The 15,707-nt window shown below is 39.2% G+C and overlaps 1 long non-coding RNA gene across 1 annotated transcript; it reads right to left on the bottom strand.

Moving 5' to 3' along the window:
- Positions 1-13,364: 13,364 nt before the first annotated feature.
- Positions 13,365-14,911, bottom strand: LOC131006861 (uncharacterized). Its single transcript, XR_009095797.1, has 2 exons — positions 13,972-14,911; positions 13,365-13,693 (listed from the first exon to the last, which is right to left on the bottom strand). It is a non-coding gene; the product is annotated as an uncharacterized LOC131006861 (long non-coding RNA).
- Between the last annotated feature and the right edge of the window lie 796 nt (positions 14,912-15,707).

Raw genomic sequence — 15,707 nt, 5'->3', positions numbered from 1 at the left:
GCCTAAAACGACAACATAAAGCTTTCTCATTCATTCATACATACATACTTCTGTTTCTTTTGAAACCTTAACATATATGGACATTTAATGTCCCTTTCATGAAAACTTTGCTTATGCCGGAAAGATTCAAGGAATCTAACTCGACCATACATACATACATACATTGATTCGTTAAGGGCTCGGGTTGTCCCGAACACGAAATACATTCATTGAGTCGTTATGGGTTCGGGTAGTCCCAAACACGACAAAAAGCATTCACATAGCATCGTAAACATAAGGCGCACATTTTCTTGAAAAACTTTCATAACATCTGAAATACATATATGTATATTTTTGAAACTATTATCGTACCTTTGTTGCGGCAGTGTGACGGCGAGCTGAGGGTTACTGACATTCTTAGAAGTCTAGAGATACTATTCTAGACTCGACATCAAAAACTTATGATAATCAGAGACATGAAAGGAAACTTATGCTCTATCTCATATTCTATCTCCTTACTCAACTCTATATAAACTCTCCACTCATCTCAAATCCTTAAGTTCAAGGATAGGTTTCAAGAAAATCATGGTTCCAAGTCTCGATTTGTCTCTCATATAAGGCTCGTCTAATCTCATTCAAACACATAGACAACACAATCACCTAAGGCCCATAAGAAAACACAATCAAACATTATCAAAACATGCTCTATTTTTATAATGACTCAACTTCAAAATCTAACCTGTTCTGACTCCGACACCTCCTGGACTCGAGACTCATACCAAAAGAAAGGTCTTCGAGTCTAGTTTCATATAAAAAAAAGTAGAGTCAAAAACTCCAAGTATTGTAGGAGATATGACTGTTTTACTACAGTCTACCATATTCGGCAATTTTGAGCAATCGAAAACTTGGATTTTAAAAAAATTAGTAAACGTTGTCAAACTGGGCTCAACTTTGGTGGATATCTAGCTAACACTATAAGGTTAATACCATAAAAATTTTGAAATCTAGATCACACAGGAAGCTACTGAAATGAATGACTCTTTCTCCTGTTCTCTGAAATTCTCGGTAGTAATGTGCAGTTTAGGTTTTGTATTTTATAAAAATAGTAAACGAAGTCCAAATGACTTGAAATTTTACCGGTGTGCTTAAGACTCATGTAGGGATTTGTTATAAAATTATCAAAGCTATTAGACATCTAAAAACCGTCGATCACAGTAGGTCAGTAGGCATACGAAATTCACCAAAATCTCATTTCAAACTCTTAAATGCTCAACTCAACATCCCTTCAAAGAAAACCAATCAAAGCTCATTTTAAACACATATAGCACTTGAAAACATTCAAGCACATTATAATACTCATCATACTAAATCTTGACTCTCTTCTTACATCATAACCTCAAATCTCAAGTAAAACATTTCAACGAACTCATCATTAAAATTCTCTTCTCATTTTCGTGCTCAAAATTACTCAAATACTCAAACATGATCTCATTTATCATATAAATCATTATACACATATAGATTCCTTTTTATCATGTAAACTAAACTCTAATGAAACTTCATGTATCATCATAAAACTCTTAATAAAACATGACAAACTTTCACATAATGGTCATAAAGCAATTAGACCTCATTTTATCAATCATCGACTTCTCAAAATATGAAAACTCAAAAACTCATACAAACTAAACTAAGTCAAAAATTTTCTTAGCCAACAAAAGACTTACTCAAACATAATTATACACTAATATCATGCTCAAATACATATATCTTAAGCCAAAATCACTTAAATAACACATAGGCAAAAAGTCCTAATTTTTATTAAAGTAAACTCTTTGAAATTTAATAAACACACATGATACCTTAATCCATTCATAGATCTATCAATCTTAGCCAATTAATCTCACATATAACCCATCAATTTACAAATTAGAGCATAGATACACATATCCCTAATTTTATTAAACTAACTCATATCAAAATCATCAATTGACATCATATACTCAATTTACTCCATCAATCATCATCATATACATCTCATGGACTCATCTTCATCATCTATTAATCATCTTAACCATTGACTCAAAAGTTCCCAATTTTGGGTAAACTAAACTCCATCGAACTTTCACATCTCAAGGCATATACTTCACACATAACATCATACAATCTAGATCTATAAAAATAAGAATCACTTAAAACTATCGTAGACCAATTAACTTAAGTCCTCGTACTCGAACACTATATTACGATCTTAGCTTGAACTCTGAATTTCTATCATAATGAGTGGTCGATATCATTTATAGGACAAAGACTAATCTCAACTAATTACAATGAGACACAATTATACGAAGCCATAATTTGGGTAGTATACTACGTCAGTAGACTAACACTTCTTAGTCTTATCAATCAAGGGGATCTTATTATGACAACTCACGAGTTGCAAGGCTCAAACTCAACACAACATCAAAGCAAGGTGTTGTAGAAATTGTTCAAGAGAATCAAAAGAATGACCAGAGGGTATGAAATGATTAACTACTAGGTCGAACAAAATGACCTCGAGTATGAACCCATCTGGCTTTTCAACCGAAAGTTGAAACACATGGATTTTCAACCCAAAAGACGTCTACTGAGATTTGGATCATGTGGACTGGCCAGGTCCAACATAATCACTCCCCAGTCACACGGGATATACTATCCCGAACTTGAAAATTCTGTGTCTTCTAAACCCTCAACATACTATACATAACAAAACTTAAGTTCACACCAGCAAGCTAAAAGCTTAAACTCAGGGTCCTATGTTCTAGACTCTTGTTTCGAAAGTTCAATATTTTTCGACTCTCCTCTCATGTTGCGGTGGTGGTGGCGGAGTATTATCCCGCCTATCCTTCACATCACACTCTTGATGATATCTTTGAGGCATTTTTGAAATCACAAAAGGAAAACTCAACTCGACCAACGCTCTAAGCATCCTCGAAACTCAAGTGCAATTTACTAACTCAATTTTAAGGAAACCCTCACGGTCACCTTAACATTCATCTGTAAGGCAATAAGCACTCACGAAATGCTAACAAAAAGACCACTCTGATCAACCTAATATATCCATCAGTAGAATGCCTCTTTTTAGAGGACTTACATAAAGGGGTTATATAAACCCTACAAAAACCATAGTATCTATCGTAATGTCCCTTCTAAACCGACACCATTAATGGTGCTATGTCTCTGTTTGGACTTCCTACGGTAATTGTTACCGGTTAACTCATCTAGTTGCTACTTTAGCACACTAGGAACATCCATCTATTTAACATCAGTAGGGTACTATATTCGCATGCTTATCTATCAGCATGTCAAAAGCTCAAGTATCAATATCTCCTAAGTAAGTTATATACATCGCAATATAATTGAAACTAATCAAAAACAAGGGTGTACTGCTCATACTCTCAAGATCATCCTTAGCTCTAGCCTACATCGGCTTCTCTTCTCATTCTCATCAACTCTAGCCCTCCTCGGCTACTTCTCATCCTTTCATACCCTAGCCTTCCTTGGCTCTTTCTCATCCTTTCATAGTCTATGAACATGTGTTTGAAAATCTGCTAGGGTATCTCTGTACCACATACTGTACGCCTCGTCCTCGTATCCGATCTTCCCTGAGTTCGATCTCACAACAGTCCACTTTCGTGCAGTGCCAACAGTCCTGGCCAACCTATAAGGAGAACTTAAAGGTGACTCTAGGAACTAACTCTACTTGGCTCCAGCAACAGAAATAAACAAAACATAACTTAGCAAAACTCCTACTAAGTAGTACTGATATCTTAAAACTCAAGCTCAAAACATCTAAATTCTCATCTCGTCCCATCTTTACTCAGTAGGGAATCTCTCTAAACAATGATATTAGATCCCTTAATCTAAATCTTCGTGACTCAGTAAGACAACTCAACAATTCTCTCTCAAAGCCATCTCCAAAGACTATGGCTCATGATACCTCCTCAAGTACCATTAAGGTTGCGTGAGCAAAACTCGCGTCACAAAACAACTCAACATATCGTACAATATCTCATTGCAGCATGCTAATAACTCATCATTAATCATGCTATTATATTCAAGCTCATAACTCAAACTCATAACTCAAACCAACAAGTACTTAAAGCAATTGCTAATTCTCTCAAGCTTTAGCTCTAAGTTCTCATTTCATCCTTCTACTTAGTAAAAAAAAATCTCTCTTAACAATGACATTAGATTCCTTCATCTAAATCATCGTGACTTATCACAACTGCTCAAACAATTCTCATCACAAAACATTTCAAATACATCACATCATAACTCATAATTATGCATCCTCAATCATATAACATCATATGATATAAACGCTCTCATGATTCATCATGTAACGTCAACATATGCTCTTACAACATAATAACTCATTATTAATCATGTTGTCATCCTCAAACTCAAACTATGCACCTTCAAAGTGTAACATCATAACTCATCATATAACCTCAACATCATGCTCTTCAAAATTTAATGTCAAATAAACTTTGAAATTTTACATACCTCGTTGAGTCTGGTGTGATGGTGCGCTGAGCTCACGGTTGTTAATAACTATTAGTCTAGTGACTCATTCTAGACTAAACTCAAGACTTATAATTCAGAGCTTTCCTTGGCTCTGATACCACTTTGTCACAGCCCGCCCTAACTAAGGATAGTTAAGCCGAGTGATCTACGACTAGGGATGGGGTTAAAGAAGAAGGGGAAGAAAAGGGGCGTCATTTATAGCCGTAAAACTTACTCATCTTAATAAAACTCGTCATTTTTATTCATGAATACTCAATTGAAAATAGTCTATGAAAGACAGCATAAAACTTAATTAATATCATTAATCAAGTTATACATCATATGAAACCATTCTCTTAAGACTCAAAGTATGACATAACATACTATAACATCAACAACATCTTGCAGCGGAAAGTAGCTAGACATATGTATGAAGACATATTCTAGACAGGTTAACTATTTATTAACAACCCTGGAGACTCCGCTCATTGCAGCACCATCATCACATTAGCTCAACCTGCACATTTAGAAAACATATGCAGGGCTGAGTACAAAAGCACTCAGTGGGCACGTATGCCTAGGTATAAAAATACATGCTTCAAAATTGTAAATTGTCATGCCATCATAAACAGTACAGCAAGGGAGTTTTTCGCTAAAAGGCCCAAGCTTACTAAATTCATTTGTGATTCTTAAAGTTCGACTGATCAGTCTAAGTTCTCTTGTAATCTATCATATCTGGAACTGTGTGCCGGAGAGGTGGCCACCTCTCACGGTCACTTGACCGGCCAACCCGCTAGATGACTCACGGTCACTGGTGTACACTAGTCCTGGCAGGATAGCTATCAACTGCTCAGGACCCAAATTCGATTGCATCATTGGCAAAGCCAAAGCAGATAGATATCATACTAAAATTTAAACATTTTATGGCAAGACAATACTTGAAATAACTTTAACTCAAAGATTTTGTCATGAAATAACTTGCTTGAATGTAACATTTAAACTCATTTGATATATATGAAACTGAAATTAACAGTTAGATCATCTCATGCATTCATTCGTATAAGAGGCCTACGATACGTAGGGGATCTCTATATACGTATAGTAAAAGTAATGCCCACCTGATTGCAGTGTTTTGCTACTTAAGACAATGATTCTCTTTCCTTAGCGCGATAGGTTACTCAGACGCTTTTGTTTATTTGAACCTTTGATAACACGAAAACATGTGTTCGAGTGAATAATAGAAAAGATAACAACAAATGCAGTGAATCACTATTCACTCATTTCTCTAACTACCCATATTTCCTTAAACGACTATATCTAACTCATATACAATCGTTCTTCCTTTATCAAAATATTTCATGTACCTTTGAGGATGTAGGAAATTCCATTTTATATTATTCATTTATTTATCTATTATAAATAAAGAATAATTCTATAAACATAAAACGTTTTCCTTTTCCCCATTTAATAATGCCAATCACCAATATATATATATACACATCAATAGCTCATTTATAATCTAAAAGTGATATTTTATCAACAATAAAACTTTAAAATCCTTAATAGGAATTATTTTGAATCATTTCCATCTCAACAAAACTGTATAGATTCAACTTCAACTAATAAACTGCTTTTACTCCGAACTCGTATGGAGTCGAATTTTATATCAATAGAAACCTCTTTGAGTCTAGTTTAATTGAAAAAAAAGTATGTTGAAAAACTCCAAGTAGTTTAAGAGATATAGCGATTTTCCCATCGCCTACCAGATTCGGCAGTTTCTGCCAACTGAAAGTCCAGATTTTTGAAAAATAGAAAACGTTACCTGAATGAGCTCAAATTTTATATGTAGATAGCTAACACATATATCTTCATAGAATAAAAATTTGAGAGCTAAATATCAACATATGGTTACTGAAATAATTAACCTAATCATCTGCCTCACGACAGTTTCAGCAGATACTGGCAGTAGACTTCTCAAATTTTAAAAGAGTAGTAAACGAAGTTCAAATAACATGAAACTTTGTACAAATATTCACCACACTCCCATCTATACCCCAGAAATTTCCCATAATATAATAGAAACGGGAATGCATCGAAATAAGGGCGTCAACTTACCCTTGTCCAAGTGAGCACTAATGGAAGTTGTTCGTCGGGGGTTTTCTGGTCGTCGTTCCGCGATGGTGTTTAGCCGCGAAGGTCTACGACTTAGTCTTCCTCGTGCGAGGTAGATCAGGCTACACAACGGTGTTTTATCAATCCTTTTTCGTCGTAAGGATAGTGAGAAACGAAAGCCGTAAGTTGGCCGGTGGCTAAGTCGGGAATTCGACGTTGGCCTCCGAAGGATATTGCGGCCTTTGGTCAGGAAAATATAGAGAAGGCTTCGGCCTTTCGATTGTTGGGTTTGGTAGCCTGAAGATGGAGGAACGAGTACACGTTCTCGGTTCAGAGCCTAGTGGCCGGTCGGCGAAGAAATAGCCTGGCGAAGGGAGCTCACTTGAGCTCTTGCAAGTAAGAAATTTTAAAAATTCTCCTAAACTCTCTCTTGCCTCACACCTCTTGCTGCACTTCTTCCTTCTGCAGAACTCTCCTCAATTTATAGAGGAGTTTCTGCAGACAACAGAATCAAAATGGTGGAAATTTTTGGTACCGGGAGTTGCAACTTTTGAAAATTTGATTGTTGAAATTTGCATCTTTTGACAAAATAAAGACACAAATTTGATAACGGAGTTCGGCCAATTATGCCTACGTCTCCGGAGCTGCTGCAGATCTATTTAACAAGGGAGAAAAATATACAGTGTTTACAACACTCACAACACTCAACTCACAACCCGTTATTCCCCGTGAAAATTACTATCTAATTTTCACTATTCACGAATTTCACTATTCGCGACGACTGTCACTATTCACTTGAACAGTACTTCACTATTCACCTTTTCTCCCAACCCTTCACCTGCTCCTCTCTTTCTCTAGATTGCAGATGAATCTTTTTTTTTCTTTGGTTTTGGGTGTATTTACAAATGCTGCTTCGAGGATTATTTATAGGGAATTGAGGTGGTAGGTGGCTGCAGTGTGAAAAGAAATGTTGCCATTGTTGAATGGCTTGCCGCAACTTTTTGACAATTGTGGGAGCTGCTTTTTGACTAACATGTAGGAATTGTTGTGTTGGATGAAAAATCGAGAAATACGTGTAGTGCCGTGATCTAGTTTCTCCTAGTTCCTGTAATAATTCTCCAATTCTTGTTTAATAAATACTCGTCGTATTTATATAAATTAAATCCTCAATCTTGAGATTTAATACGTGAAAGTCGGAATTAATTCGCGACTTAATACCTTAACACATATAACGCGAAATAATAAAATTATTATGCATATGATCTCAAATTATAATTCTAACAATTCGATTTAAATAACACGATTTATGAAATCGATTATAAATCTAAAATTTCTAATACTATTGAATCAATCAACTGGTAATGCAAAGTTTCAATGTGTAGCTAAACCAATAATTTAATTATTGGTTTGATTCATGATTGAATATTAAATCGCAGCTCTGTATCTCTTATACAGACTTTTGCTGAAATAATATTATCTGAACAAAATAATCACAATAAATAATTAAAAAAAATTTTATAACTAATGCACATATTTAATCTAATATGTATTTAAAAGAGCGGGGCATTACAATGAGCGAGATTTGAGAATCAAGAAAACAATTTACAGAATCGATGATATGCATCTGTGTATTACATTGGTGACTATATGTCGACTCATCGGAATGCCAACAAAGCAAAGGCGTCCGAGAGAAGTTGGATAGAACAATAGTATGCCTTGTGATGTTGCATTAACAACTTGTGTTTTGACCTAATAGAATGCCGTCAAAACGAGGACGACCAAGAGGAGGGGGCAGGATTCCCCGAAATGAAGGAAGAGGCCCAGAAACAGGGCCAGAACCAGAAATAGTTCAACCACCTGTTCAGCCAGAACGACGGATTGAAGAATTATTCTTGCGACAGAACCCACCTACCTTCAACGGGACAGGAGACCCGGCAGAAGCTGAAACTTGGGTTCGCGCTATTGAGCGCATTTTCAACTTCCTGCGTTGCACCGACCAAGAGCGCCTGACTTGTATGTCCTTTCAGTTGACTGGGTCAACTGATTTCTGGTGGGAAGCACGGATGAAAACGATGACAGCAGAGCAGTTAGAAAACCTGACTTGGGAACAATTCAAAGCCGGTATATATGACAAGTATATACCCAAGAGCTACCGCAAGAAGAAGGAAGCTGAATTTTACAATCTAAAACAAAGGAAGATGTCGGTAACTCAATACGACAGGATGTTCTGCGATATGTCTAGATATGCGCCGGAACAAGTTGACACAGATGAAAAGATGGCTGAAAAGTTTTGTGCCGGTCTGAGGCACGAAATTAGGATGGCTTTGGCAAGCCACAGAGGATTGTCTTACACTGAGTCGCTCAGCCGAGCGTTAGACATTGAGGCAGCCATGCCAGGAGAAAGACTTGTAATTGTACCTGCGCCAGCACCTCCACATGATCAAAGTTATAATCAGAATTTCAAAGGAAAGAGGAGATGGGACAACAGTAACCCGAACCAAGGCGAGAAGAGGCCATGGCAGGGACGGGTCTTCCAGTCACAGGGCTATGGAGGCCAGAGTGCACCGAAACAGATGGGAAATAACCAACAGAGAGCCCCACATTGCCCCAAATGTAACAAAAATCATGTGGGAATATGTAAGGCCGGCAGTGATAGTTGCTATATCTGTAACCAGAAGGGGCACTATGCAAACCGGTGCCCGAATAAGCAACATGGAACGGGTTCAAGACCAAACCCACCTATCCAGGCTCCGCATCTGCGAGCAATCCAAGCTTTGCCCCAACCATACCCAAGGCAGCAACCACAGTAACAGCAGCGACAACAGAAACAACATGAAAAGCCTCGTCATGCTAGAGCCTATGCTATGAGGCAGAAGCAGCCCGAGAACAACCAGGGAAACTTGGCAGGTATGGGCATGCTACTCAATACTCCTGTTGTAGTTCTATTTGATACGGGCGCATCGCATACTTTCATTTCAAGTACATGTGTCGACACATTAAAACTTAAAATGGAAAGAGCTGAACATGAGTTGAGTATATCATCACCTATAGGAGGGATGACGACAGTAGATCATGTGTGCTTGAACCTAGAACTGAATATAGGGTCACTCAAGATTGTAGTGAACAACTCGTATGTTATACCGATGGGAAATGTGGACATAATCCTAGGAATGGACTGGCTAGCCGAGAACTATGCCACCATCCTTTGTAACGAAAGACGGATATCGTTTCGACCCCAGGAAGGGAGCCGTCACATTTCCACGGAATTAGTATGGGAAGAAGAAAGATGATCATCTCCGCCCTGCAAGCAACGAAAATGATGAAGAAAGGATACCCAGCTTACCTCGTATACTTGCACGGAGAACTGGGTACTGAAAAGAGTATAGAAGATGTAGCAATTGTACGGGACTTTTCAGATGTATGTCCAGAGATTCTGCCAGGGCCACCACCGGACAGACCAATTGAGTTTACCATTGATTTGGAGCCCGGGGCAGCTCCCATTTCGAAGGCACCATACCGGATGGCTCCTAAAGAGTTGGAAGAACTCAAGATACAACTGCAAGAACTTTTGGAACTTGGATTCATTAGGCCAAGTGTATCACCTTGGGGTGCACCCGTACTTTTCGTGAAGAAAAAGGATGGCACATTGCGAATGTGCATAGACTATAGGGAACTGAACAAAGTGACACTGAAGAACAAATATCCTTTACCAAGGATAGATGACCTTTTCGACCAGCTCAAGGGAGTAAGCGTGTTCTCGAAGATTGATTTGCGGTCTGGTTATCACCAGCTGAAGATTCGACCAGAAGACGTACCTAAGACGGCATTTCGAACTAGGTATGGCCACTATGAATTTGTAGTTGTGCCATTCGGGCTAACTAATGCGCCAGCCGTATTCATGGACCTCATGAATCGAGTGTTTCATCCGTACTTAGATAAATTTGTCTTGGTGTTTATAGATGACATCCTGATCTACTCGAAGAACGAGAAAGACCATGAGGAACATCTGAGAATTGTTCTAGAAACGTTGAGGACGGAGCGCCTTTATGCCAAATTCAGCAAGTGCGAGTTTTGGCTCAGCGAAGTCACGTTTTTAGGACATATTGTGTCATCAGAAGGGATTAAAGTGGACCCTGAAAAAGTGCAGGCAGTGCGCGAATGGAGATCGCCTACTAACCCTAATGAGATAAGAAGTTTCTTAGGATTGGCAGGTTACTATCGGAGGTTTATGGAAGGATTTTCCAAAATTGCAAGGCCAATGACGCAACTACTCAGGAAGGGAATAAAATTTTCTTGGACAGAGGAGTGCGAGAAGAGCTTCCAAGAACTCAAGGAAAAGTTGACTACGGCACCAGTGTTAGCCGTCCCAGCAGCTGACAAGGAATATGTGATCTACACAGACGCGTCCAAAAATGGATTTGGTTGTGTGCTGATGCAAGAAGGAAGAGTGATAGCATATGCGTCACGACAGCTTAGGCCACATGAACTAAATTACCCGACTCATGATCTGGAATTAGCTGCAGTGGTGCACGCACTAAAGATTTGGAGACACCACCTATATGGAGTTAGGTGCGAGATATACACAGACCACAAAAGCCTGAAATATTTTTTCGAGCAAAATGACCTTAATATGAGACAAAGGAGATGGCTCGAACTAGTGAAAGATTATAACTGTGGTATTAACTACCACCCAGGCAAGGCCAACGTAGTGGCTGATGCATTGAGTCGTAAAACTCAATCTATATTGGGAACTCTCATCACTCGAGAGACGGTGATCATAAGGGAATTTAGCAAAATGAGCATAGAAGTGGTTAAACCACCAGGGACGATAGCAAGCGTTGTGGCAATGGTACCTAACTTGAGGAAGACGATCGTAGAAGCACAAAGAAAAGACGAGAAAATGGAGAAACTACGGGAAGCAGTAAGGAAAGGAGGCGTCAAGAATTATCAAGAAGCATCAGATAATGCTATCCTCTTTTAGGGAAGGATATGCATCCCCCATGATGATGAGCTTAAGGATAAAATCATGAGTGAGGCTCACGATACCCCTTATACTGCCCACCCAGGCAGTACTAAGATGTATCAAGATCTAAAGAAGCATTTTTGGTGGGAAGGCATGAAAAGAGACATAGCATCCTTTGTAGAGAGATGCCTAGCTTGCCAACAAGTGAAGGCCCTACACCAAAGGCCATATGGAAAGCTACAACCATTGGAGATCCCAGAATGGAAGTGGGAGCACATAGCAATGGATTTTGTGACCAGTTTGCCCAAAACAAAGAGAGGAAACACTGCCATTTGGGTAATAGTGGATCGACTTACAAAATGTGCTCATTTTATACCAATACCGATCACACACGGGTCAGACAAGCTAGCTCAGTTGTATGTTCGAGAGATTGTACGCTTACACGGTGTACCCGTGTCAATTACTTCAGACCGAGACTCAAAATTTACATCTAGATTTTGGATGAGCTTACAGAAGGAGTTAGGCACGAGGTTAAATTTCAGCACCGCCTTCCACCCGCAGACAGATGGGCAGTCTGAAAGGACAATTCAGACCCTCGAAGATATGTTGAGAACAGTGGTGTTAGACAGGGGTGGAAGTTGGGAAGCAGTGCTGCCGTTGATTGAATTTGCCTATAATAACAGTTACCAGGCGACTATCGATATGGCACCATATGAGGCATTATATGGAAGAAAATGTAGATCACCGCTTTATTGGGATGAAGTGGGTGAGAGAAAAGTTTTAGGACCAGACATGGTCAATGAGATGGTTGAGATAGTCCGCCAAATCAGAGGGCGAATAAAGGAGGCGCAAGATAGACAGAAATCTTACGCTGATGCACGCCGAACCGAATTACAGTTTGAAATAGGAGACAAGATCTTCCTAAAGGTATCTCCTACCAAGGGGATAACTAGGTTTGATGTCAAGGGAAAACTTAGGCCCCGATTCGTAGGACCTTATGAGATTTTGGAGAGAATAGGCCCAGTAGCCTATAGGTTGGCGTTACCGCCAAGTTTTGGAAACGCTCACAATGTTTTCCACGTATCACAACTCAGAAAATACGTTTTCGATCCAAAGCACATAATCCACCAAGAAGAGATGATCATTTGCCCAGACTTGAGCTATGAAGAGAGACCAGAGGTCATTCTAGATCGAAAAGTACAACAACTCAGGAATAAGGCAATCACATCAGTGAAAGTCTTATGGAGACACCACGGACAAGAGGAAGCCACGTGGGAGCTTGAAGACAAAATGAAGGAGAAATACCCCGAACTGTTTTAGAATAAATATGCAAATTTCGGGACGAAATTTTTGTTAAGAGGGGTAGTATGTAGTGACCCGCTCTTTTATATATTTTAAATCCAGTAATGAGTGTTTATTTTTGTTCATCAGTAAATGAAAACGGTTATTATCCTGATATGAATTCAGCTTATGATCCTGAATTTATATTGTTAAAGCAGTCAATGATATTATTTCAGAGTTATAACTGACTTAGCAAAGTCACGTTATTTATTTAAGCGAGATGGAATTTTATTTTATTTTTACTTAGGTCGTGAGTTATTTCCGACTCAAGAAGTTAATTAAATCTGCGGATTTAATTTAGATATCAGAACAACGAACGAATTAAATCTACGGATTTAATTTAAATTCATTTTATAACTTATCGATTTTAGAGAGATATCACATGTCGAAGTCGAGATTTATGTAAATACAGTATCAAGCAGAATCGAAGCCAGTATTTTATTACAGTTACAGAATCACCGAGACATAGAAAATACATCATTAATTCTTCTCTACATTTTTTTTTCTTTCTTTTTCTTTCCATTAATTTTTGTTCCCCACTTCTCTACACCACTTTTCCCCACCACTCACTTTCCCCCACCGCTCATCATTTTTCCCACCACTCATCACTCAATTATGCAATATTACACCATTTTCACTCCCAATCTTCACAAGGGAATTCACCCAGGAGAAATCTGCATTCATCGCCCTGCTGCCAAAATTTCAGAGGTAAGCTTGGTTCAATTTCTTCACATTTCTTCCATATGCAACCTGCATTGACCAAATTCATTTCAGTTATTTCACACTTCACTAAACTCCAGCAACAACCAAGCAGGCAGTTGAACACAAGTGAGGTAATTCACTATCTCAATCAACCATTCCAGAAAACATTCATATCACGCATGATTATGGTTAGTTTCACAATGCCAGAAGACCGTATAATCATCTTGAACTTAGCAAGCACCAACAACATTCTAATATTCAAGTGACAGTTCCTATGTAGTTCTAATCAAACATAATTTGAGTTATGCAAAACAAGAAGATTTCACCTTGTCTAGTTCACGTTTTCGAATCGATAAAAAGTAGACGAGAGAACATAGCTTTAGAGGGCTGCCCTGCTTAGTCCAGTTGAGAGACGACGTCTGGGCGGCCATTCGCGAGCTTCTCGGAGAAAGCAGCAACGGCGGACTCTCCCCTGTTCGCCGGAAATCGCATCGCAGCAGCGGCGGTGCTCACCGATTCTGGAGTGCAGCGACACGGCGAAGCAGAAGATTCCAGTAGCAGCAGTGGCGTCGAAGCTCGAGGGAGCGACGCTAGCGACTTTACCGAACCTTCGAACGGCAGCAGCAGCGGCGTACTCTTCTCGCCGGTTGCTCAGTGACAGCACGGCGGCGCTGGAAGGCTTAAGCAGCGGGCGGCGGCAGCGCTCCTCCAGCAGGCGCTGACCACCGGACGAGCAGCAGCAACTCCAGCCGGCGGCGACTCCAGGCGAAGCAGCAGCCACTTCCAGACGACGACCGGCGCCGTTTGAGCCGCCGGATTTCATATGGAGGTGCGACAGCCGGTCGAAGCAGACCGGAATCGACGGCCGCTGAGCGGCCGGAGAAGAAGGAACCGACCGGAACTGAGAGGAAGGGGCTGAGCGGTTCTCGGTGGTTGAGAGAGAGCTCGGCCGATCTGAAAATCCAGAGAGAGGGAGAGAACCGAGAAGTGAAGGGAGGAGGCAACGGCGAGGCGGCGCGCCGGAGGCGGCGCCGCTCTCAGCCGATTGAAGGAGGCTGAGAAAAAGGGAGAAATAGATAGAGAGGGGTGTCTGCTTTGAGGAAAAAAAAAAGGGAGGGTCGGCTCTTCCAGAGAGAGAGAGAAAGGCGAGATTGGTTTTACAGAGAGAGAACCGAGAGTTATGTGGAGATGGGCTACTATTTATTTTTAAATTGGGCTTTTATTTTAATTGAGTTGGGCTGGCTTATTTATTAATATTGGGCCTCTGATTTTAATTAAATGGGCCGATTTTAATTACTGATTGGGCCTCTGATTTTATTTAAATGGCTTTGATTTAATTGTTATTTTGATTTGTATGGGCTTTATTTAATTGAGTTGGACTTTATTTATTTTAATAGTTGGGCCGAAAATTTGGCCTCTTATTTATTTTCTTTGGGCCTTGTTGTATTTATTTTCATGTGGGCCTTTATTATTTCTCCTTGGACCGAGTTTACTAATTAAAGCCCAACTGCATTCTATTTTAATTGGGCTTTAGTTTAATTCATTGGGCCTTTGTTATTTATTCAAATTGGGCTTTAGTTTATTTCATTGGGCCGAATTTAATTAAATTGAAGCCCATCTATTTTTTTTTATTTTAATTGGACTGTTATATTATTTTCGTTGGGCCTCGTTTGAAATTATTTAATTGAGCCCAGCTAATCAAATTATTTATTTATTGGGCCAAGATTTATTTAATTACTTGAGCCGATGAGTTATTTCAATTGGGCCTCTCATGTTAATTATTCAAGCCCACTTCTACTTAATTAATTATTAGGCTGCCTTATGTTGAGCCTTTTAATTATTTAATCTTATAACATTACTTGTTCCTATTTATTAAGCCCGATTAATTATGAGGTTATAAAGCGAATAGGTTGAAGTATTTATTTTCTATTGACTACGAGGAACGGGGTTTATTTAATTGACGGATTAGAACACCCCGAAGAGAACGGATTAATTTTTGTTAATTATCCGGCTTCATGAGACGAGACTTAGCTTTTGTTTAAATCCGATAATCTGGATTAAC

The sequence above is a fragment of the Salvia miltiorrhiza genome, chromosome 1 (assembly GCF_028751815.1).
Source record: "Salvia miltiorrhiza cultivar Shanhuang (shh) chromosome 1, IMPLAD_Smil_shh, whole genome shotgun sequence".
Lineage (NCBI taxonomy): Eukaryota > Viridiplantae > Streptophyta > Magnoliopsida > Lamiales > Lamiaceae > Salvia > Salvia miltiorrhiza.
The sequence above is the reverse complement of the archived record's forward strand: the minus strand, read 5'-3'. Positions and strand labels throughout refer to the sequence as shown.